This window comes from Grammomys surdaster, unplaced genomic scaffold (assembly GCF_004785775.1).
Source record: "Grammomys surdaster isolate TR1022 unplaced genomic scaffold, NIH_TR_1.0 843, whole genome shotgun sequence".
Classification (NCBI taxonomy): domain Eukaryota; kingdom Metazoa; phylum Chordata; class Mammalia; order Rodentia; family Muridae; genus Grammomys; species Grammomys surdaster.
Window position 1 is genome coordinate 3349709 of NW_021605262.1, and position 5500 is coordinate 3355208.

At 46.5% G+C, this 5500-nt stretch overlaps 1 pseudogene; it reads right to left on the reverse strand.

The window, feature by feature from the left end:
- Positions 1 to 2631: 2631 nt before the first annotated feature.
- On the reverse strand, positions 2632 to 3078 carry LOC114634064 (annotated as a pseudogene).
- Between the last annotated feature and the right edge of the window lie 2422 nt (positions 3079 to 5500).

Sequence of the window (5500 nt, forward strand, 5' to 3'; positions counted from 1 at the left end):
CCGTTTTTCAAGCGAGGTAACCCAGACCAAGAAAGGCCCATACAGTGTGTGCTCACCTCTAAGTGCATATTAGCTATAAAGTACAGGACAACCACCCTACAGTCCACAGACCCAAAGGAACAAATAATAAGGAGGGCTGAAGGGAAGATTTGTGAGTCTCACTCAAGGAGAAAAAAATAGTCAGCAGAGTGAACTAGAGAGAGGAGGAGGTAAGAAGGGGAATTCTGGGGAGGGAGAGGACTGGGAATGAGAGTGGACATCAGTGGGGGGCATCTCTGGGACTAGGCGGAGACCTGGGATGCATGGGGGCTCCAGGGAGCCTATGGGGTAACCCTAGTTGAGATTCCTATCAGGAGGTGGATATGGAGCCTGAATTGGCCATCTCTTGTAGCTAGGAGGGACTTCCAGTGGAAGGACAAGGACATCAACTCACCCATAAAACCTTCTACCCCAAATTTGTTCTGCCTAGAAAATGTGCAGGGATAAAGATGGAGCAGAGGCTGAGGGAACAGTCAACCAACCAATGACTGCCCCAACTTGAGACCCATCCACGTGAGAGAGCCAGCCCCTGACACTACTAACGATACACTGCTGTGTTTGCAGACAGGAACCTAGCATAACTGACTCCTGAAAGGCTTCATTCAGCAGCTGATGGAAACGGATGCAGAGACCCACAGCCAAACATCAGGTGGAGCTTAGGAGTTAGTGGAAGGGGCTTGAATTGAGCAAGGCAAAGAAGTCAAAGACACCACAAGAAGATCTACAGAGTCAACTAACCTGGGCCAAGCAACCGAAGAACATTCAGGTGCTGGACCTAGGCCCCCTACACATTTGTAGCAGATGCATAGTTTAGTCTTCATTTGGGTCTCCTGATGATCGGAGTTGGGGCTCTCTCTGACTGTGTTGCTTGCTATAGGACCTCCTTCTAACTAGACTGCCTGGTTGACACTCAGTGGGAGAAGGTATGCTAGGCCTGCTGGGACTAGATGTCTCAGCATGGGGTGGCACTCACTCTATGGGGCTTCCCCTTCTCCTCAGAGACGGGAAGCGGGTAATGGGGAGAGGGGTTTTTAAAGGCGGGACTGGGAGCAGAGGAGGGAGAGGGCTGCGACAGAGATGTAAAGTAAGTAAGTAAGTAAGTAAATAAATAAATAAATAAATAAAACTTTTGGGGGATACTGCCCACAACAGGCCTTTTGTTGCAGAACAGAAAGCAGACCACTGGGGCAGGAGACTCCATTGCTCAGCCAGCTTAAATCTCATCAGCTCTTTCTACTACTCCATGGCCAGACTGCAGACCAGAAAATATAATGACCACAGTCTGAACTAAAGACAGAGGGGGGTGAGCACAGACCAGTGGCCAGCGCTGTACAAATACTATGGCCCTGAGTGTTGCAGAGAAGATGCATTACATCCTGAGAAGACCACACCCCTACAGAGAATCTTGGAGGACATAAAGGTGTAAAGTATAGAGACAGTGCCAGTCACCATGGACCAAAGGACAACCTTGGATGTTGTCTCCAGGAGTACCTTCTGTTTCCTTTGAGACAGCCTCTCATTAGCCTGTGATCACTGATTCAGCTGATTTTCTGGCCAGTGAGCCCAGTGGTCCTCTGGTATCCCTTCCCCAGCACTGAGGTCACAAGCATGTGCCAATATGCCCGGCATATGTGAGTTCTAAGAACTAAACTCACATCCTTGGGCTTGCAAGGCGAGCACTGTAATTACTGAGCTATCTCCATGGTACATCACACTGCATTTAAAAGCACAACTCTAGGGCTGGCACAGTGAGACACATCTTTAATCCCAGCACTGGAAAGGCAGAGGCAGGGGGATCTCTGTGAGTATGGAGCCAGTTTGTTTTACAGAGTGAGTGAGTTCAAGTCTAGACAAGGCTACATGGTGAATCCTAGTCTTAAAACAGACAAACCCCCCAACTATAACAACAGTAAAAACTCATACCCACAGAGAAATCTTGCAGTGATGGTTTTAAGTAGGCAAGGGTATGTGTTGATTTCTAATGCCCTACTGTTTGCTGTTGAGATGGCTCCATAGGTTAAGGCTCTTGCTGTCAAGCCTCACCACCTGAGTTCCTCCTCCAGAACACACAGGCTGGAAAGAGCTGATGGCTAAAAGCTGTGCTCTGATGGTCACACTCCAGCTGTGACACCACACACACACACACACATACATACACACACATATGCATACACACATACACACACATACACACATACACACATATACACACATACACACATACACACAAACATCACATACAAACATCACACACATACACAATACACACATACACACACATACATACTCATACATACATACATACACATATACACACACAAACACATACACACTTACACACATACACACACATACACACATATACGCACAAATACATACATTTACACACATACATACACACACATTTACACACATACACACACACATACACACACATATACACATATACACATATACACACATATACACATACATGTACACACAGATACATACACGTATATATATACATACACACATATATACACACATGTACACACATACACACACATACACACACATACACACACACACACACACACACACTACATTTTTTTTTTTTGATTCAATAAAATTTTATTTTCCCAAATGTACAGCTGACTGAACCTGCTCATGCATCTTCACCAGCAGCCGGGGCGTCTCCACCCTTTGTGTTTCTGGTGTAAATTACTTGGGCTCTGTGCTTTGAAACCAGCTTGATAAGTCCTTTACGAAGTAGCTCCTGAAGGGCTGCCCTGGCCAAGGAACCTCGAATCTTCAGTCTCTCAGAGACCACAGCTGAATAATGAGCTTGTAGCTGTGCACTTCCTTACAGAGTTTGTCGTATGTAGCTTTGTCAAACAGGACGAGGTTGTTCAGCTTGTCCCGAACTTTGCCTTTGGACCACTTCTTCTTTTTGGCCTTGCCACCAGATTTATTTACAGGGTCTTTGTCTTTTTTTGCCGACTTTCCGGCATCTTTCTTCTTCTTGTCGTCTTTGGGCGTCATGGCGAAACTCAGAGAGTAGTGTTGACCACTGCAGCCTCACTAAGATGTCGGAAAAAAAGCACACACTACATTTTTTAAAAGAATATAAAGGAGAAAAAGGCATCAACCAAAGAGAGTCATAATGAAGTCCTGAGAGGAGAGGGTGTGGATACACCCCTGTTGATAGCCTAGAGGCCATGTTTACTAGGAGAGTTCACTTCTCTTACTCCATGAATGCACCCCCAGATTTAAAACAAATGAAGGAAACAGTCATTTGTGACTGATGGTTATTGTTCAAGGTTGTACATTCTTTGTGGCGGCTCACCATGGCTATAGTTCTGTCACCAGCAGGCCTGTTCCAGAGATATGTGAGGCTCACATCCAAAGCTGTGCATACAATAGAGTAAAGGTAGCCTAAGGCTCAGGACTGCTGCAGTCTAGGGTTCAAGACTGTCGCCTGTGCTGTGGTCCTACTCTGATCCTTCCAGGGGAATGAGATGTATCAGCTCTGTGGCCCCTGGGGACAGTCCAGATTCTGGAAATGGCAGGAAAAGGTTGTAGTCTTGGAGTAGAAGCACTGAGAGCTGAGGGTGGGAGCCACAAGGGGTGGAGTCCTGCTGAGGCAATCCTGAGTTTATGGCTATGGCCTCCTTTAGACACACAGGTATGAAAGTCACCTTCCCACAGTCTTTATAGATACACGGTAGACATGTGGCTTACTCATGAGGAATTTCTTGGTCCTTCTCTTCAGACTGAGAAAACTTCTCTATCACAGCTCTCAAGAGGTTTCCATTTTTCAAGTGTGGCCAACTCACACGGAGATGGGGCTCTATCCTCACACTTGGAGCTTTGCTGTTCCCCACATACCTCATATCTGCTGGGAAGCCTTGCCTGTCAGAGTTACTTCATGACGCATGTGAATAAATGAGTGGTGATCTCTTTCTATAACAAAGAAGTCTCCACTCTGCCTTCCGTTTCTTCTGTGTTCACAGGACTCCCCTTACCCATGCCTGTGGCCTTTCACTTCAAACAATGTAGGGAAATGTTAGAACTGTTTGGACCACAGCATTGTCTCATGGAGGGGAAGAAGACTAGGGTGACTCTTTGCCAATCATCACACAAACTTCCTCTGCAGAGTGGCTGAGCTCTGAAGTGCTTCAGCCAATCCCTTGTCTTCACAGCACCTCTTGCAGCAACTTGGTTACAGGTCAAGGAATCCTGGGCTGAAAGAGGAGATGGTCTGGATAAAGCAAGACTGTTAGATCCAGAGGGACACTTGGCCCTCAGCTCCAACATGAAAAGTTAATAATCTAGATTGTCCTGAAGTTCTGTTGTTCACAGTCCCATCTACACCAAAACTTTCTACAGAAGAAGAAATCAAGACAAACAGTGTACTTCTTCCTTTGCTTTTTCTGTTGGAAGAGATGGGGTGTCACTATGTGGCCTAGGCTGGTCTCCAAGGCACTATTCTGCCTTGAATTCCTGAGTCGTGGGATTGCAGACATGTTCTACCACACAATGTCAGTATTAAGATCAGTGTGTCATGAATCCATTTTTATAGTCTACTCTGCTCTAAGAAAATGGGATGCAGTTTGAGGTGCCAGGGGAGCAATGGAGACACGGGGAGCAGGCCTGGGGGAAAGGGTGGGGTCAAGGTGTGTCTAAATCCTGGAAATCTCATCCTGAGACCAACCCACTAGTGTAGGACCCCCCCCCCTTCCTGCCCTGGCTCTATAGGTCCCATGCCCTGACCTTCGTCCACATCAGAGGAGGTCAAGTAACCTGGTAGCCAAGTTAAACTTCCTCTTTCCTTACAAGGTTATGTCTTTCCAAGACCAGGTGCTGATAGTAAAAGACACAGGAGGAAGTCTTGGCACACAGAAATGCTGAGTATTTTCCCCTCTTGGAGTATGGGAGTATTGTGCCTACCCACCCAGAGATAGAAGGTATGCAGGATGTTCTTTGTATTCCTTTCTGGGGGTAGGTAGCTAGCCTGTTTCACTCATCTGGCATTAGTCACTGGAAGCTCTGATTTCCAACTGCGTCGTGTCCCCTGGCCTGCAGCTATCTGACTGCCTAAGCACAGGGGATCTAAACACTAAGGATGTATATCTCACCTGGGAGTTGAGAGAGCATACTTAAGAGTGTGTGGCCACAGACCTGTGTCTACTCCACTCTGGCCTTTGGCTTCCTTAAGAGCTGTGAGCTCAAACACCAATCATCTTTCCTAGGGTCAATAATCAAATGATCCATAGGGCCAAGGATTAGGAACACAGGTCATGTGACATGCTTAGCATAGACACCTATGCTTTATAAAATCCATATAAGACCTGTGGATGCAACAGCACCATTAGCAGTGTTTTCACCGCACACCATGAGTGTGAACTAGTAAATAACTATGAGAAACTCATCAGAGGACCACTCATCACGTACACAGGAGAAAATAGGAGCAGGCATG